Source organism: Hipposideros armiger, unplaced genomic scaffold (assembly GCF_001890085.2).
Source record: "Hipposideros armiger isolate ML-2016 unplaced genomic scaffold, ASM189008v1 scaffold_1145, whole genome shotgun sequence".
Lineage (NCBI taxonomy): Eukaryota > Metazoa > Chordata > Mammalia > Chiroptera > Hipposideridae > Hipposideros > Hipposideros armiger.
In genome coordinates this window covers 169,652-196,581 of record NW_017732495.1, presented here as the reverse complement: position 1 = coordinate 196,581, position 26,930 = coordinate 169,652, and the positions used below count along the sequence as shown (strand labels likewise).

The window sequence follows — 26,930 nt, the reverse complement described above, 5'->3', positions numbered from 1 at the left end:
CCAGAGCAAGAACTTGGAAATCCAAGTCAAGTGTGTTGAAAGCGAAACCGGAGGTCCATTCCTAATTCATGCGGAAAGATGCTATTAGTTACAGCAGCAATAAACTGAGCACCTAGTAAGTATTTGGCCCTATGCTAAGTATTCTGCCTGCTTGACTCTCTGAATCTTGATTAAAACAAAACAGTAAAAGACAAAAAAAAACTTCACATCAATGCAAGGCACAAAGTTGATAGTGATGATGTCAGAATGATTTTCCAGGAGAGAGGAAGTCTGCTCAGAACAGTGAAAACAGACTTTTTAAAAGAAAAAATAAATAAATTTTTTTCCAACTATAAATGAAGATGCTGCTGCCAAGGGGTGCTGGCCAAAAGCAGCCTCTCATTGGATTAATTCCATGTTCATGGTCATGGCTATTGAACTGTTGAGATTCTTATTTGATAAATTGCTCATTGCTAATAGAGTCACTTTAAGTTCTGGAATCCAAAGAGTATCTTCATCAACCAAATGAGACAGTAAATGAAAGGGTATTTTATTTACATGTTTTCCTCTTACTTCAATAACCACAAATATGTCTGGACTGAGTCATTTCTAGTCAGCGCCATTATTTTTTAGGAGGAAATTTACTAATGCCTAACATTAAAAAAAAAAGTGCACTTGATACAGAGACACAAGGTCACTTTATTTAAAATCCATTTAGCCTTAACGTTAATATGAGCCTCTTTCAGCCAGTTATTGCTCAGATTTATAGGAAAAGCAGCCTCTCCAGCCAGAAAGTTTCCCTGTTTCCAAGCTTGTATGAGGCAAGAAAGTGTCAACTGCTGCGAAGGAAGATAGATTTTGATTGATGAGCAACTCAAATACTATGAGACATTGGACCTTAGATAGTGCTGTACCTCATTTCCTGGCACACATTTCGGAAAGGGAAGAGGAAATAAGTCTTGCTTTAAAACCAGGGCCTTTTCCTTGATGCAGGTCCCAGCTGATGAGCACAGACCTCTGTTTCACGCATGCCACTTAGCCTTCCACTTCCGGCTGTGCTTTAGTAAACAGGTAAGCACCATTTTATCAGCCCATTTTCATATGCCCACCCTTGAATAATCTATAATTTATGGAATATCCATGCCTAATATAGTCACAGTTGCATGTCCTATCTCTTTGTTCATAAGTTTCCAGTTTTCTCTGAATACATTTTAGTAAATGGGCATTTGAAAACATTTAACCTTTGGAGTAGAGTGGATCCGGTACAGTTCTCCCGGATCATGAGTTTCTAAGAAATTACATATTGTAACATTTTCCCTTTTTTCTGATGTCCTCTCTCTCTCTCTCCCTCACCCCCTCCCCTTCTCTTTCTGTTCTGCATTAGTGTGTAGACACAGGAGAGCACGTGGCCAAAGAACAAAAAGGAGGACTTAACTAGTGAGAAAATCTCTTAAGATGAGCAGAATAAGAATTCTCAAAATAAGAGCAGAACAAAACCTGCTAGCTCTCCTCCTCGCTGCCTTTCTCATCCGCGCATTGATCTCACTGTGTACTCACTCTCCCTGGGGAGGATACCGGGGCTCCATAAAAAGTGTTGGACATGAATCCCGCTTTCAAGCTGTCCTCCTTCTGGTAAGGGCACCACCACAAGCACGTGACAATAACCTAAGACAGCATGTTTCCAATGCTAGAGAAGAGGTGCAGAACGCTTTAAGAGGAGGTGGCTTCTGCAACTTGAGAGGAAGCAGGAAAGGTTTCCTGAAAGAATTTGTAATTGGGTTGAGCCGTAAAAGATGGCAGAGTTGTTCTTTCCTCCTGAGATGCCATTCCACCTCTATTTTCACCTTTCAAAATCCGTCCTATCCCTTCAAGGTTCAGTTTGGGATCGAGCCTATTTGTAAAGCCATTCCTGATGCCACACCATAGCCTGTTCATATTTTCTTTCCAGTTTTTGAACCAGGAGTCACTTTGCACTTCTCTTATAGCTTCTGACACATTCTTTCCGGTACTACGCTCGTCTGTGTATACAGTTGGCTCTACTGGATAGCTAGGTCTTCCCAGCTTTCCTTTGAACACCTAGCCCGGTATGTATCATAGGTCCCAAGTGGATCTCTCTGACAAACAAATAAATGACTTCATTTCCCTTTCCCCTCATTATGTCCACTGACCTGTAGCATCACTCGCCTGCCCTTTTACAAAGGATTAATACAAGCGATTGTTGCCCCATTTTTCCTAATATGGAGGGAAACATTAAGAAGCTTCAACTTATACACACAATGAAAGTTGGAAGCAGCATGAGGTTGTATTTGCATGGTGGTTTCTTATGAGAATATATGTAACTCAGGAGGAAAACCCAGTCTACAAACCCTGATTTATTATTACACTACTTTTATGAGTGATCAAGCTGAAAGCTAGACTTGGCTTTCATGATGGAGTCTAGTTCTGTTATGTTACAGACCCTGAGTTTAACTGTGAATTGCTATTTTCCTCTGAAACATACTGTCCCAATTTCTGCCTCAGGGAAAACTCTTGGCCCATATGAAGCATTTTAAAGGTAATATAAAGGCTCTCAAGTGGGCATAAGTGAATGAGTACACTTGCTGACATGCTCCGAATTAAATATATTTGCAGTTAGTTCACTAAAGATAAGAAAATAAACCAGTAAGATCAATTTAATTTTCAACTTCTTCAGGCCTACACCAAGTGTTGGAATTTAACATTCTCAGTTTCTTTAATCTGAAGTCCTGAGCTAGCCGTACAACAAACAAATCCTTTGACAAAGAATTGTTAGAACATGAAAACAAATTTTTCATCAATTATAATTATTAGCAAAATTTCACTTTCTCCTTCAGAAAGAGCATAATTTAACATAAGGTTTTGGTTCTATAAATCAATAATGTGAAGCAGAGATCAGGGATTCATTTATTTTTCATTTAGTCCAAATCATCCATCCATCTTTTTTTTTCCTAGTGGAGCATATTTTATTTCCAGTTTGAAAATAATTCTTAATCGCTTTAAGAAACATCAACCAGTTGCCTAGGAGTTTTGACAGTTGGGATAAACTTTACACATACTAAATAATACCAAGGGCATCATTTTACTGGTTAAAAAATGTTAAAAACAATCTCTAAACTGTAGGATTACAGACAATTTAAAAATTAAGTTAGCTTCATTTTCTAACACATTATCTGTCATCATTTAAAGTCCATCTCCGCAAATTATATATTGCTACAAATACACAATGAAAAATTGCCATCGTGTTAATATGTTTAGTCGGGTGACAGCTAAAGTTCTAAAGGGTCCCATTAAAGTTATAATCTGGGTGAATTGAGGAAGAAGGGAAAGTTCCTTCTTTAGCCCATTTATTTATGAGCCAACTTCTACTCATGCTAATGATTTCTTCCATCTTCCTGTGGAAATTCTGTAGAGGTTCTAGATCTTTATATAAGGCGGTTTGCTTTAGCTTGGACTTCATCAGTAAGCATTGCCCATTCCCAGGGCCTAGGAATCACACCATTGATCTCAGATGTGCATCATCCATCCATCTTGGTGTGAGTCACTGCTGCGTATTCTCTTAGTGATCTGGAAAACTATTATGTAACATGCCCCATCCTTTCAGCCTCAGCTCTCGCTAGAACCATCATCATTACCATCTGTTCCATACTGGCTGTCACCAACTTCACACAGGTTATGACAATGTCTCAATTTGAACAGTGTGTTCTCGCTTCCTCTTCTGGGGGTTCTCTGACACTGGTGTCTGGGACATTTGCAGAAACACATTTGATACACATATATAACCTTGAATTTCAAGGGAGCTAATGACCATGAAGCTACTCTGAACAAAGCTACTCTGAGGCTCAAGCATCAGTCGTCTGCAATGTGGCCTACTTGATAATGCAGTATCATATAGTCTTTCTCTCCTTTTCTGCTCTTCCTCTCAATTCATTTACTCCACTCTTGCTCTCTAGAATTACTTTCCAAATAAACTACCTGCATACAAGTCTTCATCTCAAGCTAGGCTTTCAGTGGGACCAAGGATAAAATGGTTGATACCAAGACTGGATATAGAAAGATGTGATGATGGGATATTAGAACTGGATCACTTACCAGTCAAACAGCAATAAGGACCCATTGTTCATGGTAAGTGGGGTGGTGAGTAAACAGGTGCAGTCCCTACAGAACCCCTTAAGGTCACTGCTTGCTTGGTGCCAAACTCCAGGGAAAAGACTCCTGGATTCACATGACACATTGAAAGGAAACACCTAACCCTGACTGGACTGAATACTATCTGATGACCAGAAGACCAAGATTTCCTGAAATTGAAGCAGATGACACCTGATGAGATAGTTTTTCTAAGACATTCAGACCAGGCCAGTTAGAAGGTCCAAAATTCACAGAAGCCTTTCTTTCACCTATAATATTGATTGACTGAATTCTCATCCAATTCATAGTCTGAATTTTCAACCTATAGGCCCTATTATTGATAAGATATTTTATGTTCCAGTTTTTTTTCAATAACACTGCTTAATTGCTTCATGTTTTATCCTGCATTGTGTCTTCCCAAAGCACTTGTCTACTTCTTTCAGTTCTGAATGTACCTTCTCATTATTCAGTATTCTAAGATAAAGACTTTAGGTGGGAAATGCCTGAGAGATCTCCCTCTTACCCCTTCTTGTGACTCAGATGTGACCACAATAGGTTTCCAATCTGTATACTTTCCCACTCACATTGGACGTGACGCCCAGGAGAGGTCCTTCCTGGCACGGAAGAACAAAAGGCCACTAAATCTGCAAAACCCTGCCTCTTGACCAGTGAGGCTTTTGGAGAAAGATCTTCATCAAAAAGAAGAAATGTGAAAATTAATAAACAGAAACCTCATTTAAAATGGAGGCTAGAAGAGAGAGCTCTCACTAATGTGTCACTCAACGCACACTACTGATTCCAACAGGAAAAGATGTTCCTGGTATCTCTGACAGGAAGTGATACTTCTTGACTACCTTACAGGAGGAAGAACAGATTCCTCCTTGCCCAGTAACAGCTCAGCCGATGGGAGACTGCCATAGCTCAGCCAATGAAAAGTCACTATACTTCGAACTTTCAGTTTCCTCCAGTGGACTCTTTATTTACAACAGCTTCTCTAAAGTCCATAAAAGAGTGTTCCTCTCCTTTGTTTCTCTGGAGTTGCACATGGTTTGCCATTAGACCACGTGTCCTGAATGGCAACTATTTTGTTGTTCTTGAATAAGTTCTTTTTGCTAGAGAAATACCTGGCTATCTATTTGTTTGAGGTCAATATACTGAACAACAGACACAACACTTGGTGTGTCTCACTGGATTTTGAAGGTCCTTTATGCAGCTTCTGGCATGTTAGTCAGCCTCATAGCGAATTGTCCTCCTACTCCCTAGCCTCTAGCTATATAGCATTCCTGGTCAAAATTCTACATCGTCTGATTTTTCCTAAAGCTACAGTGACTTCCTCATTTGCTAAAATATGAAATGGTGTTCAGTCTTGGCTTCCTCAATCTCTATGAAATATTGGTCCCACGGATGGTCCAATTCTTCCTCTTTTTTGCTACTGTCCTCTGAAAATCAGTGCTCTCTTCTGTTTCTCCCTTTCTCTGACCAACCCTTCTCCATCTACGGTTCCTCTTTTTTGATCTAATGTACATAGAGGCTTAGTCCTCAGCCCAACTCTGTTTTCTAACTGTACTTTCCTTCCTAAGTAATTTTATTCAAAGTGAACTGTATAACAGTGCTTGGCATCATTTCTCATTACTTTCTTTTTTATGTAAATGACTCCTAAATCATATCCCAGCCAAAACTTTTTCCAAGGCAAGTCATAAAGTTCCATCTACCAGAAGAATGGCTCTATTTGTTTGTGCAATTGATACCTCAAATTCTAAATGTCAGAAATATAATACATCATCCTTCCTTCTGAATTTGCTCTCTATAATGGGTTTTAAACTTCACTCAATAATACTTTCTATTAATGTGCTTTTACACCTTTAATTCTACCAATTTGCATTATAACCCTAGTTCAGTTCTTACTTCTTATAGGATCTATAGCAATAGTCTTTAAAAAAAATTAAATGTATTGGGGTGACAATGGTTAGTAAAATTACATAGGTTTCAAGTGTACAATTCAATAATACTTCATCCATATATCACATTGTGTGTTCACCACCCAGAGTCAGTTCTCCTTCCATCACCATATATTTGACTCCCTTTACCCTTTTCTACCACCCCCCTCCCCCCTTACCCTCTGGTAACCACTAAACTGTTGTCTGTGTCTATGAATTTTTGTTTCTTTATTTGTTTGTCTCATTTCTTTGTTGCTTCCAGTTTTATATCCCACATAAGTGAAGTTCTATGGCTCTCAACTTTTTCTGTCTGACTTATTTTGCTTAGCATAATAATCTCAAGATCCATCCATAGTGTTGAAAATGGCAGTATTTCATCTTTTCTTATGGGAGAGTAGTATTCCATTGTGTATATATGTCAGATGTGGCTTTTAACTGATTACAAGATTAATTTTCTTAAGGTACTACTACCACTCTCTCTCTTCTAATAATCAGTATTTCCCAGTTCTCAGGTTCAAGCTCCTTGGTGTAGCCCCTGCCAGTCTTTATAGACCTATTTCCACCAATTTCCCTTTACAAAATCTACTTCAATACAAACTTGGGATGAGTGTTCAAACAGAAACTACAGAGCATAAAAGCCAAGCAAATCTGTGTTCAAATCAAAGGTCTTCTACTAAATGACTGGGAGATCCTGGGCTCTTACCCTATGGCTATGATGTTGTTTTTCTCATTTGAAAATATAATTAATACCTTCTATAAAGCCTTGTTGAGAAAATTAAATTAACATATATTATACAAAGCACTGAGCACAGTGTCTAATATCTTGTAGGAGAGCAATAAACACTGTTTTACTCATCTCTTCTCCCTTTTTATATATGTCCCAAGATGTCCAGAAGCAGAACAATTCACAAAACGTCAACTTGCCCAATGGCCAGTATGCCAAATTGAATTGATTTTTTTGGCAAACTGGTTTCAGGACATAGACATATATCCAAGTCTACTGTCTCTGTGCTTTGCTAAGATTGTTTTATCTGCATATCCTTGTCTAGGGAGACTCTCTGGCCCTTTCCACCTAGAAGTCTTCCCTCTTACATTTGAACTTCTGCAGTGGCTCGTCTATGTTATACCTCTGTGTCTAATCAATGCGGCCCCTAAAATGAAGAATGGCATATTCTTGGGTAACCTACTTAACTTAACCTTCGAGTGGCAGTTGTATTACCAAGCAGCCTCAGAGACACCTTGTTCCAAATCCAGGGCTGGTTGTAAATTGTGAGCAATGACCTCATGCCAGAATGCACCAAACAGCCCAGAATGCTTTGCTTCATTCTAATCGCCGAATAACTCTCAGATGCAAGGGTACAATCACAAGGTCTGGAAAAGACTCCTTTTATTTCTCTTTCTCTCAGAGGAATGAAATGTAAAATAAATAAAATAAAATTCTATTTGCATCTTGTCATTTATTTTGACTCCCTTTCTTTGTCAACCATCAGTTCTCATTTTCTAATTACTTTTAAAACATTAATAAGCATCCTCTCCTTGCATTTCTCCCATTATAACTATTATTACAGTTGTCTTAGTGCCACTATTAAAGAAAGAATATCCTTATGATTAGAGATATCATGTTTTCATACTTTGTCTGCAGCAGCAAAATCTATCTAATACGGTTCTTTGAATGTAATAGGTTCTAAATAAATATTTTTGGAATGAACAGTTGTTCATTATATTGTGTTTGATATGGCAGGGTATTGTAAAGAAATACAAACAAGATCTCAATCTACAAGGAATACACCTATTAGGTAGAGACATAAGTTACTTACAAATAAACTTAACAACTACGTGAGGTCATGCATGATTACCAGTACAAAAAGGAGGTACTGTGGGAAACATCAGCTCTCAGCTAAGAGCACTTTCAATCAACACGCTGCCTTCTATCTAAAGTACTTATTCTGGACACTTTGCAATTGTTAGGAAGGTGCAATGATATAGTGGAAAAAGATTTCTCTAAAATTTGACAGATGTGGATTGTAATATTTTCTGGTGCCACTTAATGCTGAGTATCGCTATTTTCCAATCTAAAAGAGAAACAGTAATTCATTCTTCACTACGATGTTTTCAAGAAAGTGTTAGAGACAATATATCTAAAGTGTTTTACATTTATTAATAATTTAACAACCTTAGGTGTTCCATTGCTTTAGTCAAATAAGTGCATTTGGTCTCACCCCAGCATAAAAATGTTCTTATCCTGGGGGATCAGGTCTGCCCAGTGCTGAAGGAATCAGTTCTATCCTCTTCTGTAGGTTTATTCTATGTTTTTCTCAGACAAGAATCTAAGTAAGACTCAGGTTCTTATTAGGCTGGGAAGTGCTGACTGCAGCCAAGGTCAAGGTGTGTTAATTTGGTTCCAGCACTGACATTCCCTTGTTGCTCAGTGCAGACCGTCTTAGGAGAAAAACTGTGAAGAAAGTATGGTGTGTGGGGAGCTAAAGAGCTCCAACCTCTCAGAAAGGGGGACCACCAAGAAGACCAGGAGAAGGGCAAGCCCATGTACAGCTACTAAAAGTGTGTTTCATGATACCCGCATTAGAGTAGAAGTAGATTATGAGAACTTTCTGTAAATGGAGAAAAGGCCCAAGAAACATGACATCAGCAGAGATAAGATGAGGGATCTAACAATATAGAAATTTCACTTGTTCTATCAAAAATGAAAGTAGCTGCAGGGTTTTACATAAATTTCTCATTTAATCTTTACATTGAGATAAAGTTTATAATTCCCATTTTACAGAAGAGGAAACAGAGAAAGGTAAAGTAAATATCGAAGTTACAGAGTTGATAAACAGTGAACTGTGATTCAAACTCTAGGAATCAGTAAAAACAGTTTTTGGTAGAAGATACTCATTCGAGTAGAAGAGAACATATTTATATAAGGACTCTCAAGTACATAGATTTTAGTTTGAAAACAAAGTTAATAAACACAAACAAAAACACTAAGAAACTAAAATTTTACTTTTTGAAAATGTTTTTCCATTGGGAATCATCGCTAAGAGTAAGAAATTAACCTTTCAGTTGTATTTTCTTTGTGAATTTTCATGTAAAGGAAAATGAACAAAGACCCACATTTTGAGAGGCACTGCTGCAATCCAAAGCAGCCATGCAAACAGTACTGGATAAATGCGAGCATGAAATTTAAGAGAGCTAAGCAAGCAAATACGTGCTTTATAAATACTTTCTGCAGTTGATGAGAATTATGTGAAGTACTTTTATAGATTGAATGTATCTGTCCCTCCAAAATGAATATGTTGAAATCCTACCCTCAATACGGTAGTATTTGGAAATGGGACCTTTGGGAGGTAATCAGGTCATAAGAGTGGAGCCTTTCTGAATAGGATAAGTGCCCTTATAAAAAAAGACCTCAGAGAACTCCCTCACCCCTTCTTGCTATGTGAGGACACAGAGAGGATACAGCCCTCTATGAAATGTTAAGCAGGACTTACTAGACAGCAAATCTATGGGCACCTTGATCTTGGATTTACCAACATCCAGAAATGTGAGAAATAAATTCCTGTTGTTTATAAACAACTCAGTCTATGATATTCTGTTATACCGTGTTTCCCTGAAAATAAGACCTAACCAGTTTTATTTATAATAACCCTAGCATGATTTTTCAGGATGCTCATAACATAAGCCCCACCCCAATCTTAAGCCCCAGTTAAGATCATCAGCCAGACATGACTATTTGAATAAATGGAGATTTTTGTACATGAATAAAGGAATAAATGTAGATTGTTGGAGCAAAAATTAATATAAGATCTGATCTTTTTGGGGGGAAACACGGTAGTAGCCCAATTGGATTAAGACAAGTGCCCTCTTGAGGGAAATAATATTTGCAATCAATAATTATAACTAGAAATATATGGATCATCTCCTGTCTGGGGTTTGCTAAAGGAGCAGTTCATCATAGTATATATCCTACTATCCAATTTATTACAACAAAGGCAAACCACCAAAAATATATCTCTTCCATTTCTTATCAAACTTCTACCCATTCTTTAAAAATTATCTCAAGTCCCAATATTTTCATGAGTAATATCTGATTTCCCTTGCTAGAACTTAATTTCTCTTTTCTTTGAACCCCTATAGTGCTGAATGTCTTCATGATTCTTGGCACTTATTATGACAGGAAGACAATGCTTTAAAATATTCTTCAATGCAATTGCTTTAAGTCTGTATTTTACCCTAAAGGCCTTCTGCAATTAAAACTAGACTGGGAGACTGAGATCTATTGCCCCAGGGAAGAAAAGAACTCAATGAGAACAAAGAGTTGATTTCTAGGCTTTTGAACTCCAAAGCAGATTTTTAAACATTTATAGTTACAGTCCTGAAAGTCACTTTTAAATGCAAGGGGCTGGGCAAGAGAGTAAAAAGTTTTGGGAATTTTAAAAACTTTGCTTGGAAACCAAGAGAACCAAGAGCCAGGCTCTGAAGGAAGAGGTCATAAAGTATAAGTCCAAAAAAAGTTCTGAGAGAGAGGACTAATGATGTTGTAATGTTGTAAAAAGGGGAAGAAATGTTGACTATGAAAAGAATAGGAAGGCTGAGTACAGGGAACAGGAACGCGGTGGACAACAAAACCCCATTTGGGAAGGCTTTCCAGGATTAGCCCAAGAAACTGAAAGCCTCATCGCGGTGGGTGGTTACTTTCCAACATGGCACTATAAACAGAGTAATGACTGAGAGTGGGAAATGACTGAGTATGTATGGACACAGCTTCACAAAGTTCCTGCAACTTACTTGGGTTGCCATGGTTCCCTCAAAGGGGCACAGAAGTGTCTGACAATGAACTGGAAGGCCCAGAGCCTAAGGACCTCATGACAGGAGACTCTGGATAATCAAATGTGGTTGCCAAGGCAGAGTGATGGAACCCCCGGGGACAGGTTGCATCTCAGCGGAGGCCAGTGAGGATAGAAGACACAGCCTTACCACAGGATGGTAGACACATTAATATCTGTCTTCTCTGAATTTAAACTAATCCCTGAGGAAAAACAGCAGAAGGAAAAGGGGAAAGCAGAGAGCTCCTAACTCCCTTTTTTATGCTTTTCGCATTTTAAAACATTTTTTTTAAGCATTTAGAAATGGGGGCACATTAAATAAGCAAATACTGATTACACTCTGAAACAGTCAGGATAATCCTATGTACTTTGGCTCAGTAACTGATTCAAGAATAAGCATAAAGCTCAGGCCTAAGCCAAGAGTGCATGCCATTCTCCTAGCCAAAGTGATTGGTTCAGGAATGACCATGTGACCTAAACTAGTCCAATCAGGGCATTTGTGTATGTGTGAATGAGGAGAGCTGTAGTCTTGGTTGTTGCTGGCAGATACAGAGGAGGCAGGCTTAGGATACAACCAACTTCATAGAAGCAGAGGTAGAAAGAGCAAGAAAACAAGACAAAAACAAATAAAAGAATGGATGAAAGAGAGGAAGGGAGGAAGGAAGAAAAGAAGGAAGGGAAGGAGGGAGATGGGGGAAGGAAGAGGGGGGGAAGGGATGGAATTCTTGATGACATTATTAAGCCATTAAATTAATCTTTACCCTCTGGATTAATTAGTAATAAATTCCCTCTATTTGTTATTCAGGTTCCATAAGGTATTTCTGATACTTTTAAATGAAAGAATCTTAATTTATATTGATACTGATCAAATGTGGCTTGGCTATATTCTTGCCAACATATTATAGAAATTCCTCGTGCAAAACACTGTATACCTGAAGTGAGCCCACCAAAGAGAGCTGTTACACATGCTACAGAAAACCTTACCACTGCCATTCTTTCAGTTAGCATTTTAGTTCATATATGGTACATCCAATTATAGAACTTTGGAAAACAGAAAATTTGGAACAGGACAAAATAAATCATCCATGATCTTACTACCCTAGAGCAACTTCTGGGTACATTTTAGTTTCTTTATTTTGATTCTTGGTTTCTATTCAGGACTATTTATTATAGCATATTTTATTTTGTATCATCATTTTTATCCTGGTTTATTCATTAAACATGTAATTTCAAAAATAAATTTCACATCCCTAAAGCCTGGGCCTGCTAAGGGAAAGATATACGTACTTAAAAAGCTGACCCAAACTTTTTTTTATTTTATTTTATTGGGGAACAGCCATGGTCATTGGTTACACATTGCTTTCATGCTACAATGGCATAGGTGACTCTTTTAGGGAGGGCGCAGCTCACAGTGGCCCATGCGGGGATCGAACCAGCAACCTTGGTGTTACCAGCACCACACTCTAACCACCTGAGCTAACTGGTCACCCCTAAATTCAACATTTGACCTCCTAGTGATCCCTTAGGAATGTGCTGAGATAGCTACAGTGGTTTGCAGTTGGTAAACTGGCGAGCATTGGCCTTTGTGGAGGTGGAAGTCAAGGGGAGTTTGGTCGTCTGACTGTGAGTACTTCTGTGTTTTTTACCCAGCAAAGCCATCTTTGTGCAGTAAGTGGGATCTTTTGGCCACATTAAATAACTCATATTCTTTGCTGGCATCTACTGGCTTCTTCCCCTGAGTCTACTGAGACAAGCCTACAGTAATGATGATAATAATAGCAGCTAACATCTAACACTTACTCCATGCCAGGTACTGTTTAAGCAATTGACATATAATAAGTCCTAATTTTCATGGTCATTATACAAAGGAGTTACTGTCAGTTCTATCACTTCCATTTTATATATAAGGAAACTGAGACATAGGGAGGTTAAGCAACTTGCTCAAGTACATAGCCAAGGGCTTTTGCTTTTACCACTGTGCTAACACACTTTACTTGTTATATACTGCATAACTACTTGAACAATTTCCACATTATTACAAACACTTAATACATATTACTTTTAAGGCCAAACAAATATTGCATCCTTTATATAACCCATCCTCCTTTATGTAATATTTATATTAGCTCAGTTTTTAACTTCATAAATAATGTGGTAAATATATTTGCAGAGAAAGATTTTTCTGTATTTGCAATTTTTTTAAGGAAGCTTGTTCAGAAGTAGAATTATGAAGTCTACTGTTATGACTATTCCAAGGTTCTTGAGATGAACCGCAAATTATTTCCCAAAGGTGTTGTATCCATTCATTTTCCCAACAGTAAAGTAGGAGACAGTCCTCTTTCACCAAACTCGCACTATCACTAGGTCTTAACAGTATTCTTTCGTCAATCTGTTACAAATGATAAATAACATATGATCGTTCTTTTTCTGATTTGTTTTTATAAGTAAATATTTTATAATAATTAAGAAATGTAGATAAAATAAATGATTAGGCTGATAAAGTTAACATATTCAAATTCAAACCTATATTTAAAACATTAGTTTGTATTACTGAAACAATGCAATAGTTATGCTTAAAAAGAATCCACATACTGCACAACTACACCCATACTAACTCTTTCATCAGTATAACACCAAGGAAGTAGCTAAGGAGCAATTATTATTCACGAGCCACTGAAATAAAATGACCTGCCAAGGCCACATGTAAATAGAATAATTTCTAAAATGCTTGCTTTACATCTCACATTTAAAAGAAACGATGAAGATTATACACGGGGGTGGGGGAAGAAGAAAGAAATATGTATCACATTTTAATGTTAAAGCATGAAACGTCTCTAAAAAATAAAAAAACACTAATTCTTTCAATTGAGTCATTGATGTTTACTTTAACTTTTAAATGCCCTTTCCAGTTGATGACCTAAACTAGAGCCTTGAGAGGCTATAAATAGTTCCATCCATTTTGCACCATGCTCCCACCTCCACCCTTTTAGTGTTTTATCACCTCCCTGAGGAATGTTCTTGGGCCAGATGGCCTTCAGCCCAATTTCCTGTAAATATTCATTTTTAATGATAATAATTAAAAACACTAATTTCCTCTCACCCAAAGCTATTTCAACAGAGACCTCTCGGGGCTGCACAAATACTAATTAAGCCTCAGAAATGAGACTTTCTTTTCTAGTCTTACAGAATGTCTAAGGATTTGTCCCCAAAGCTATATTCTAAACAGAAGCAATGACATTAGCAGCAGAGGCAAGAGTTTCAGCCTCTTCCTTTCATCAGGACACCAGGATGAACTTGCATTGTTTGATTCCAGTTTGGACCATGCCACCAGGAGGGAGCATTATGTCTCCTCTTCAGGCTGGAGATCACATGTTGTAGGGCAATATGAGATTGCCTAGTCTCTTTCCTTTAACCCCAGGAAAAGCATTCATCCAATGGCTTAGAGCAGTGTTTTTTGTTTTTCTTCAAACTGAAGGACTAACCCGTTAAATAAGGGTTTTTAATCTAGGGTCCTTAAGCCTCCTGAGGGTCTGGGGATACAATTCAGTGTGTCTACGAGCTTGAGTAGGAAAAAACAGGCATGTTTATTTTCACTAACCTTGATTGAAATGTATTATTTCCTTTAATTACTAATACCACAGCAGTATTAATAGTACCTATGACTTTGTCACCAACAGAAATGACAGATATTTTTATATCACATTAGGTTATGTAGGTATCTTGAAATATTGTTTATATGCCTTACTACACTTTGAGATTATGGCTGCTTTTTAAGGTTTTAATTAAAAATACATATATTGCTATATCACACATATGAAGATATTTTAATAACTGTATTCTAAATTATGAAAACATAATTATAGAAGAATGTACATTATTCTCAAATACACATGAACATTTTCCAGAATAGACCATATGTTAAGCCAGAAAACAAATCTCAATAAATTTAAAAGGATTATAGTCCTATGAAGTATCTTTTGCAACAGCAATGAAATAAAGCTAGAAATCAAAAACAGAAGGAAAATTTTTAAATTCACTATTGAAAAAATTAAACAGCACAGTCTTAACTAACCAAAAGGTCAAAGAATAAATCATAAACAAAATTGGAAAACGGAGACAAATGAAAACAAAATACAATATTGCAAAAATATGGGATGCAGCAAAAGCAGTGCTCAGAGGGAAATTTATAGCTGTACATGTAAATACCTACATTAACAAAGAGAAACATCTCGAATCAATATCCTAACTTCACACCTTGAGGAACTAGAAAAAAAAAGCAAATTAAAGTCAAAGCTAGCAGAGGAAGGAAATCATAAAGAGTGAAGATAAATGAAACAAGGAATAGCAAATAGAAAAAATCAATAAAACCAGAAGTTTATTATTTAAAAAGTTCAACAAAATTGATAAACTTTTAGCTAGGCTGACTAATAAAAGAGGAGAGAGATGCACAAAATTAAATTCAGAAATGAAAGTAGAGACATTACTACTGAACTTACAGAAATAAAAAGGATTATAATAGAATACTATAAACAATTGTACACAGCAAATTAGATAAACTAGATTGTACACAACAAATTTGTACATAAACTAGATAATAAAGATAAATACAGAATATTAGCAATTTTTAGAAATATACTCATTGTCAAACTGATTTGAGAAGAAATAGAAAATCTGAATATTACTTTAACAAGTAAAAATATTTAATTAATATTCAACATCCGAACAAAGAGAAGTTTAGGACCAGGGCTCACTGGTGATTTCTATGAAATGTATAAGGGAGAATTAACAATATTTCTCAAACCATTCCAAAATAATAGGACAGGGAGGAACACTTCCTAACTTACTCCATGAGGCCAGCATTACCCTGATACCAAAGCCAGACAAAGATACTACAAGACAAGAATACTACAGGCCAATATTCTTTATGAATAATAAATAAATTTCACCTACTAAACTTGCCCAACACAGAACATCAGATGTATTTTTATACACCAGCAATGAATAATCCAAAATGGAAATTAAGAAAATCTATTTATAATAACATCCAAAAGAATAAAATACCTAGGAATAACTTTGACCAAAGAAGCGAAAGACTTCCATACTGAAAACTACAAGATACTATTAAAGGAAAATTTAAAAGACCTAAATAAATGGAAAGATAGACTATATTTGTGGATCGGAAGATAACACTAATATGGCAGTATTACCCAAAGTGATCTACAGATTCAAAGCAATTCTATCAAAATTCCATCAAACTTTTTCACAGAAATAGAAACTCTGACTCTTAAATTCAAATGGAAATGTAAGACAAAAATCTTAAAACTGGTTAAGGACTCAAAACAATCCTGAAAATAAAGAATAAATTTGAAGGACTTACTCCTGATTTCAAAATTTATTATAAAGTTACAGTAATCAAAAGTGTGGTACTGTCATAAGGATAGATATATAGACCAATGCACATGTTCAAACAGAATTGAGAGCCTAGAAATAAACCCATATTGCTATGGCCAATTGATATTCAACAAGGCTGCCAAGACCATTGAGTGGGGGAAAGATTAGTCTTCTCAACAAATGGTGCTGGGACAAGTGTATATCCACATTCAAAAGAATGAAGTTTGACTTCCACTTAATACTTATTTAAAAAATTAACTAGAAGTTGGTCTGAGGCCTAGATAAAAAGCTAAAACCATAGAATTCTTAGAAAAAAAATATACGAGTATATCTTAATAACCTTGGTTTGGCAATAAAGTCACCAAAAATACAGACATCAAAAGCACATGCAACAAAAGAAAAATATAAATAAATTGGACTTCATCAATTTAAACACTTTGTACATCAAAGGACATTATCAAGGAAGTAAAAAGACAACCTACAGATTGGATGAAAATATTTGCAAATAGCATACCTGACAAAGGTTTAATCTTCAGAATATAAAAAGCAGGTATACTCAATAATAAAAAGATGAACAACACCATTAAAATTTTAACAGAACTTAAATAGAAATTTCTCCAAAGAAGTTATACGAATGGCTGACAAGCACATGAAAAGATGCTAAACATCATTAGTTATTAGGGAAATGCAAATCAAAATGCAATGAGATACCACTTTACACTCACAATGGGTTGCAATAAAAAAATAAGAAAAGAAAAATAAAACATATAAAAAGTATTAGGAAGAATGTGAAGAAATTAGAACTCATATATTATTGGTGGGAATGTAAAATGGTTGACTCACTGTGGAAAACAGTTTGGTGAATCTTCAAAAGCTTAGAATTATCATATGTACCAATAATTCTCCTAGATATATACTCAAAATAATTGAAAATAGGTATTCAAACAAATATATGCACGTTTGTAGCAGCACCATTTATAATAACTAAAAGGTATAAACAACCAAAATGTTCGTCAATGGATGAACAGATAAACAAATTGTGGTATATACACAGAATAGAATATTATTCAGCCATAAAAAAGAATGAAGTACTGATACATGGTACGACTTGGATAAATCTCAAAAACAGTATGCTAAGTAAAAGAAACCAGACTCAAAAGGTCTTACATCATATAATATCATTTGTATGAAATATGCAGAATAGGTAAATCTATAGTGAGGGAAGAAGGAAATGAAGAGCCACGGCTTTTAGGTTGGCTCTTCACCCTATACTCTCTTGGTGTTTTGTATTCTCCAGGATTCTGTCTGTGGGCATCTTGTGAATATTCTTCCAGTAACAGCCCCCACTCATTTTTTTTTCAATTAAATGTATTGGAGTGACAATGGTTAGCAAAATTACATACTGTGTTTCCCCATGTATTAGACTCTCCCATGTATACGGCGCACCTTAACTTTGGGGCCCAAAATTTGAAAAAAAAAAATTACATAAAGTTATTGAACTCAAGTTTTATTCATCATAAAATTCATACAACTCCTCATCACTGTCAAAACTCCCAACCATTATCTTGTCCTCATCTGTGTCTGAAGATGAATCACTGTCTTCATATATTGCCTCATCCTCGGCTCCATCTACGGCATTTGAAATCTACAACCACTGTATAAGAAGCACCCAGTTTTTAGACCCCAAATTTTTTGAAAAAGGGTGCACCTTATACATGGGGAAATATGGTAGGTTTCAGGTGTACCATTCTAAAATACATCATCTATATATCACATTGTGTGCTCATGCCCTGACTCTTAAAGCTTAGAATACCACCTATTGGCTGATGATTCTGAGCTCTCCATCTATAGGAGCACCAGTTACTATGCAACACTAGACAAGAGATATAACATTTTGGAAATTCTTTTTTTTTTTACATTGGAAAATGAAGAAAAAGATAATATCTAGCTCAGAATCAACAACTGATATAGCAGGGGTGCCAAAAAAATGTATACAAGAGGACACTTTGGTCAACATTGCTCAAACAGTAGTTTGCCATAATCAGAAGTGTCTGGACACTGATGGTAACCACTTTGAGCACCTCTTGCAATTGCAGAAGTCAAACGTGAATTGTATTCATTTTGTTATCGGTATATATTAAGTATTACAATGTTCATAGTTTTTTTTCCTTTCTTAAAATGTGTATTCATTTTTTTGGCACCCTCTGTATTTCCAGTTACTAATAGACATTTCTATCATGATATTCTGGAGGCAGTTCAAATTAATGTTTTTCCTAAATCTGTTCTTCTGTCTGAATTCCCATATTAGTAAATGACAATATCACCTACTCAACTTGCTCAAGCACTAGAAACTCATTACCATTTTTATTTCACTCTTCTTTCAACCCTCCATTGTCAAATTGTTCTTCTAGTCTTACTGGTTAACTAAAATTTGTGAAATAATACTGCTCCTCGCAATTCCCTTTGTCACTGCTGCTGTTCAGGCCTTTATTCCTTAGATCACTGAACCAAAATGTTGCCTGTTCTGGCAGTGAGCCTCTGCTTATACTAAAATGTAGTTTTCCTAAGAATTTTATATTCATTCCTCACACTTTATCAGTCTTCACATCTTCTCTGGATTATCCAATTATGTTTCATAGTCTCAACTCCTATTTATTCTTTGATGGCTCCTAAATTAATATATTTATTCTTGAAATTCAGATTTCAAAAATTTCAGACTACTACATCAACACCCTTTCAAACATCTCTAACTGTGTCTCTGATGTCTACATGGGGATGTCCAAACAATCTTTCTCCCTAATCCTGCCTTTTATCTGTGTGATCTGAGTTGGTGGCACATCATCTACCCTCACATTCAAGCATAAAATCTGCAGTGGAGGTAGATTTATCATGATGCTAAATTGGGAGGGGACCTGGCAATTTTTTATTTTATAATTTTACATTATTTTCCATGAAGAGGGACCCCCAAATTGTATATGCTTCACACCCTTAAAAATCGGGATCCATCTCTGCCTGCAAGGAATCCCTTACATTTCCCTTTCTCTTAAATTTTACCTCCAGGAAAACACTGAATTGTCATTTAATTACACAATAGTGTTTAGATCCCTTTCAGACCTTTTCATATTTACATCTAATGTAGTAGTTTAAGCCTTCATCATTACCTGGAAGACTGAAATAGCTTCCTAATGGTGTCCTCAACATCAATTTATGTCCATAACAAATTCATCATTCACACAACCTGCAATTATTGATTTAAAATAATAGTTTAAAAAACCCCACAAATATCACCTTGTGAATTCCCTGCTTAATCCTCATCTACAGTTTTAAGACAAATCCAGGTTCTTCAGTGTCACATTTTAGGGCTTTCATTAAATAGACTCATTTTATTTATCATTATTTTTCATTATTGCCATTCTTCCTCATTTATCACAGTCCTGTTTTTATTCTAGCAATACTAATCCACTTGGATGTACCCTAACAGATCAACCTATTCTTTCTGTCATGAGTTGGTTCAGATTTTCTCCTCTAATTGAGATTGCCTATATCTTCCACCCAATTGAATGAGTCTTGTTCTGCTGCCATAACAAAAAACCCCAGTGGCTTAAACAACAGCAATTTATTTTCTCACAATTCTGGAAGCTTGAAGTCCCAGATCAAAGTACTAGCCAATTCAGTGCCTGGTGAGGGCTCTCTTCCTGGCTTGTAGTTAGTGGCTTTCTTACTATGTCTTCACATTGGTGCATGCATGTGGAGATTATGAGAGAGTAGGTTCTCTGGGGTCTCTTACAAAGACACTAATCCTATTAGATCAGGGCCCCAATCCTTATGACCTCATTTAACCTTAATTATGTCCTTACATAATTTTTAGCATTTCCACTTGATTATTTCCTATAATTTCCTTCTCTGCTGAAATTACTTATTTGATTATGGATGGTATGTACATTTCAACTAGAGTTCTTAATATACTTATCTGCTAATAACTGAATAAGTCACTTAAAATTCCCCAGGCTTCAACATTCTCACCATCAGAAGACAAGGATATCTTGCCCTACTTACTACAAATTATAACACTTTCTTTTAAATGCCAAAATGAGATCATTTCTGTTGAATAGAAAAAATTGCAAGTGCCAATTATCTAATTGATTAAATGTAACTTTATTAACAAAAGCCAACAATAAAGAAATTTGAAGAGAATATTTTAGAGTATAATAATTTGACATAAAAAATATAAAAATGGAAAATTTTTTATTGCATAGAAAGATCTAGAATTGTGGTGCTCAGCTTACTCTAATACTTTGAGAAAGTAAAAATATTTTGTCCTATTTTAGACATTGATAAAAAAAGTTTTAAGTACATGTGTTAAAAGATTACACATGTGGACACAGAAATAGCTAATATTTATTGAGCATTATGTCACTTATTGCTCTAATTGTTTTACATATATTAATTCATTTAGTCCTCATAATAACTCAACTAGGTAAGTACTATTATTGCCCCCAGTTGAGAGATTAGGAAACTGAAATATAGAATAAATTACCTGACCCAGACTACACAACTTATAAGTTCAGAATAGGAATTTGAACTTAGGTAGTGTGGCTTCAGTGTCTACACTCATAATATTGTAATAGTCTTCAAAGGACTTTGAAACCATAAATTTGAAAGTGATTTAGAAAAAAGCACCAACTCAACTTTTTAAATGCCAGTTAGTGCTAAATATAAAAAATGTTCATCTCTTTTTCCATTGCTGGTGGAGCTGCCCAGAACTTGGGGATGAACCTCATCCATAAAATCCATGCTGTGAATACACTCTTTCATGATGGCACATTATCTACCTGTCTATTTTCATCCCATACACCCAGGAATATTTCAAACCATACAGTGATGAAAGCCAACAGGATTGAAAATGGAGGCTTCATCAGTTACCAGTACTCAACTATTTAAATCTGTTTTCAATATGAGTGACCAATGAAAAATCATCAGACATATGATGAAAATTCATAGTTCAAAGAGAAAACAGCACATTTCACAACCAGAATAATTATTTGTACTGAAATAGAATTGGTGCTAGAAATGAGTTTTTAAAAGAAATCATGTCATACATTATATAAATGTCTAATTACTATGTTGTACATCTGAAACTAATATAATATTGCATGTGAATTATAATTAAAAAATAAAAAAATATTTAAAAAATCTAATTGTTATACACCCATGCATATTAGCATACACATAGACTGCCACTGTGGTAATGGCACACTAGGTAATTTGTACTAATCTTTTGTTAAAGATCAATAAAACACTTAGTGAAAAAGTCAGAAAAGATCCTAAAAGACAATTATTTACAGGGAATTTCTTGCTGAGAGGATAAAGCAGAAAGAGATGCACTAATGCCCTCCTTTTCAGGGATATTTGCCTATATAAGCAAAGCACATGAGAAGTAGAGTTCCTTAAATTGAGGAGGAGGCAAGGTTTAGGATGTTGAAGATACCAGGAGTAAATATGCTGAAGAATTCTCCTCATTCCTGGGTGTCACTTTTATACCAATTTGCCTATTCTTGAGGAAAGGGTTTAAAGGCAAGCAGATCTTCCATGGAAATTTCAGGAGCTGGAAGAATGGGTCTGAATTTAGTGCCCATCAAAGGTAGGAACCTAATGTAGTGAGTCTACATTAGAGTGCTAGCGTGGATTTTACCACTCTACTTGTGGTAGGGACACTTTGAGCTGCACTCTTAAATTTGGCAGGTCATCTAGATATCTCAGAAAATCCTCAACCATTGATCCCAGACTTCTTTCACTCTTAGGAATATGTCATTAAAAAAACCAAATTCCTCTCTGGGAGGATATATTGTCTAAGTCTCAAATTATTTCTCAAAAATAATTTTTCAAATAAAAGTTTTGGCAAATAATAAAATAGTATATGACATATAAAAGGCAATAGTCCCAGCAATCCCTCTTCTGGGTATGTACGCCCCAAATTTTAAAACATTAGTAAAGATATACGTACCCCTATGCTCATTGCATCATTACTCACAGTGGCCAAGATATGGAAACAACCAAAGTGTCCTTTGATAGGTAATCTGATAAAGATATGGTACATATATACATTGGAATACTACTCATCCATATGGATATACTGCCTTTTGTGACAAAATGGTTGGATCTTGAGAATAGCATGTTAGGCAAAATATGTCAGATTGAAAAAGTTGAGAACCATATGATTTTACTCCTATGTGGGATATAAAACTGAAAGCAACAAATAAATAAGACAAACAAACAAAAACTGATAAACACAGACAACAGCATATTGGTTACCAGAGGGAAAGTGGGGAGGAGGAGGTAGAAAACAGTGAGTGGTCCAATGTATGGTGACAGAATGAGACTTGACTTTGGGTGGTGGGTACACAATGCAATATACAGATGATGTATTATGGAATTATACACTTGAAACCTATATAATTTTATTGACCGATGTCATCCCAATAAATTTAATAAGAAAAGCCAAAAAAAAAAAGACTATCAGAATCAATACAAATCATAGACAACAGATACAAAATCCATATTTATGAATTATCAGATGTAGAAAGTAATGCAGTTATAATTACTATGATTGATGAGGTATAAACTGAATAATAAGTAGCTGGTAAAAATAAAATATGACACTGAAGATTTGAAAAATAACTAGAAGTTTTAAAATTGAAAAATACAATAATGAAATTAAGAACTCGATAGATAGGTTTAACACCACTCACGTGAAAATTAATAAGCAAAAGATAGATCAGGAGAAGCTAGCTGGAATGAAGTGGGGAGAGACAAAAATAGGGGAGATCAACTGGGTAAAATGAGAGACATTAAAAGACATATAGTCTATCATACATTAATTTGAGTTCCAGAAGGTGAGAAAAGACAAATGAGGCATAAGCAGTGTTTGAAGAAAACTGACATTTGAATTCAGATTGATAAAAGAAAACAGAACCTAATCAATAGGCCTAAAAAAGCACTTATAAGATGACTGAAAACAAATTCATACCTAGCTACGTCATAGTGAAGCTGCAGAAAATGAAAAACAAGAAAACCTTAAATGCAGCAGAGAAATAGATTAAATTCATAGGAACAACACAGACTGAAGACATTTGACTTCTCAATAGTAATACTGAAAGTCAGGAGTATAAATATTTCTTCAAGAAAACAATTAGAAATTGAATTCAATCAACTTATTGAATCCAATAAAACCTTCCTACAAAGAAAACTACAGGTGTAAATGGCTTCTCCAGCAAGTTCTATCAAAGATGTTTTAAAAAATCTAATCTTACACAAAGTCTTCATGAGAACAGAGAAAAGATGATAAACCTCTCCTTGGCCCCAACTCCTTTTATGAGGCTTACATAAGCTTGTTATCAGAATGCAACAAAAGCAGACAAAAGGAACACTAATAGAGGCCAGCTTCTGTCATGAACACGGACGCAAATACATCTCACAAAGTTGATGTAATAGCCATAATGCTTTACACTTTAGTTAACACAACATGAGGATGTATAAGTAAAAAATTATTGTAAATAAAAGATCAATATGATTATTTTAATAATTTCAAAGGCTCTTAAAAATTAAAGAGGATATCAATAATACAACTATCTGGCTTGATTATAAATGTAAATAAAATGTGTTCTATAAACTCCCTGGAACATTTACAAAACAGAATATGCCCTATTGCATGGGAATCTCAATACATTCTGAAACAGACTCCTACAGTCTTTTATTTTTTGCTATAATTAAAATAAAGTAAAATAGAATTCCCCGCATAGAGAAATATATTAGACTATGTGAAAGGGGAAAAAATTAGTTATAAACAAGCCTCTAAAAGAAATAGTTGAATTAACAAATAAAATCAAGTAATAGATGCTGATGCAATACACAAACACTGGCATGTTTGTCAAAGACCAAAACAAATAAATAAAAAACATAGGTACATAAATATTAGGAATGAGAAAAGCATCAAAAAAGCATGGACACAAAGGCTTTAAAAATGAGAATAAATGTTATATAACAATTATACCACTTAAATTAGATAATCCACATTACATGAGTGATTTTCCAGAAAAATGTTTAAATGTAATAATTTATGAATAAGTATAAAATACTGAACCATCACAAAAGCATAAAAGATTGTCAAAAGTATAACCTTAACCAGAGACACCAGATTCAGACATTTTAAATTTCACTCAAGCCTTCAACAAAATAATTTATGAACTTATTTTAAATTTAACTGTTTCATATCATAAGTATACACTTAAAATGTTTACTTAAAGTTAAGCTACATGGACCCTCATCTCAACCTGATAAGGACATCTCAAAACCAGAGAAAGACAGGGAGCTTTGTTCCTAAGCCTAGGTTCAGTAGAGCAATATTTTATTAAGCTCTTAATAGCAATGTCTTGAGAAAAAGTTTATCATGCTCAAATGGTTATGTAAAACATGAAGGCCTTTGGCAAGGTCATGGGACATGGAGTATAGTGTGGGAGTTGAGTCAAGGGAATTGTAATAGATATGTATGATAGGGGGGGGGGTAGTGGGGCACCGGATTGGGGGAGGGGTGTTGTCACTTTGTGAGGGATATAACTATTGCACTGTTTTGTATACCTGAAACTAATAAAAAAGAAAAGAAGAAAAATGCCAATGTAAGTGTGACTTTCCAGGAAGGGCATTGGGCCACTGGTGAGGCTATTAATTCATTCTAAAAATATATTGAGTACCCACTATGTCCTAGGCACTGTCATAATCATTGAGGATAAAGCAACAAGCAAAGTAACGACAGACTCTCAAAGACCTTATATCCTTATGATATTGTAGAAACAATAAACATATTATTATATAATATAACGTCAAGTATTTTCAATTGTGGAAGACAAAACTTGAGCAAAAGGACAAAGAACAATGAATGAGGTGCTATTGTAGATCAGGTGGTTAGAAAACAATTCTCTAAGGAGGTATGTGAGCATGGATCTATATAAAGCGAGGAATGAGGCACAAGGATATCTGGGTGCAGGATACTGCGTGAAGAGGGAAATATCAAGTATAAGGGAATGGAGGCAGAAAGATACATGGTGTGTCTGAGGACCAACAAGAAGGCCCATTTGGTAAGACTGGGAACACAATTAGAATGACAAGAGTTTCAGGAAATGAGGCTGGAGAGGTTGTCGGGGGTCAGATCGTGCAGAACCTTGCAGAATTTGGATTTTTTTTCTAAAGATAATTAAACCCCTGAAAAGTCTGAACCACAGGAGTGAAAAGACCAGTTTTCCATTTTTAGATCACTCTGACTGTTTAGGGGCAATAGATTATATGGCAGAAAGGGTGGATACAGGCAGACCCCTTACAAGGGTACTGCAGTGCCAAGCAAGAAATTATGGTGGCTTGATCTAGGGGCTAGTAGTAGAGATACTGCAAAATAACTGGAGTCAGTCTGTATTTTGAGGGTCTTTCTAACTGAATTTGCTATTAGACTGAATGTGAATTATGAAAAAAAAAAAAACCGAGAATGACTAAGGTTTTAGCAAGCAAACTTAGCATTTAAATGAATGGAGCAATCCTATTAAAGTCAAGAACATATTAAGGAAGATAACATTTATAATTATTTATCATCTTAGTGGAAGTTTTGGCCAATGCAATAAGAAAAATATGAAAGCTATAACTATTGGGAAGGATGAGATATAATTATATCTTTTGCACTTGATCTGATATCTACTTAGAAAAATCTGAAGAATAAATTGAACAAAACTAAGAAAACTAATAGGAAAACCCAGTAAGGGAACTATATATGACAAAAGTACCAATATTAACAGCTTTCCTTTATAGCAGCAACAGAATTAAAATTACACATGAATAAACTAGAGAAAAATGTGGAAAACACTTATAAAGGCAACATTTGACATGGAAAGGTTTCTAGCATTTATCAAGCAAAAGAAAATCAGGAACTTATAAAACAGGACATTTATTATGATTCCTTTAAAAATTACCTATACAAGTTATGTGGATTTGTGTGTGTATATATATATATATATATATATATATATATATATATATATGCTTGTATATATAATTATAGTTAGAGCTATAGCAAAAATTTAACATTGTAAACTGTTGGTGATAGATCACGGATGAGAGAAAGCTACTACTTAGGGGGAGGTATTTTTTTTTTTTACTAATTTGCACAGTGTAAGTATTATTGGTAATAAGCATTATAAAACTTTTGATCAGAAAAAAGAGGGAAAATTATTTTTATTCAAAAGCACAACCAAAATTCCTAGTCATAGCTGGCATAATAGTTAACATTTATTAATACCAGACACTGCACCATGAGCTTCACATGCATTACTGCATGCAGTCCCCATTAGGACACCTGCTCCTCCCTATGACCTTGGTATGACACTTACCCCCATTTTACAGGTGATAAAGTTGAGACAAAGGGAAAATGCAACTTGGTCAAGTTCACACAGCCATGAAAGTGGTAGTGCGAAGCTTCGAATGGCAACAGCTGGACTCAGAAGCCTAAGCTCCTATCTACTATGCTATACTAACTTTAAATTCAAAAAATGTCTTACGCATCATATGTAACATAGACCATATTTAAAACAAAACAAAAAACAAACAAACAGGGATT

The 26,930-nt window shown here is 35.4% G+C and overlaps 1 protein-coding gene and 1 non-coding gene across 2 annotated transcripts in view; both read right to left on the bottom strand.

Annotated features, from left to right (window-relative positions):
• Window positions 1–26,930, bottom strand: part of KCNN2 (potassium calcium-activated channel subfamily N member 2) — a gene marked incomplete at its 3' end in the record, with an annotated part of 243,353 nt that overhangs the window by 160,215 nt on the left and 56,208 nt on the right. The window lies entirely within an intron of this gene.
• Window positions 12,298–12,371, bottom strand: TRNAT-GGU (transfer RNA threonine (anticodon GGU)). The gene has a single exon. It is a non-coding gene; the product is annotated as a tRNA-Thr (tRNA).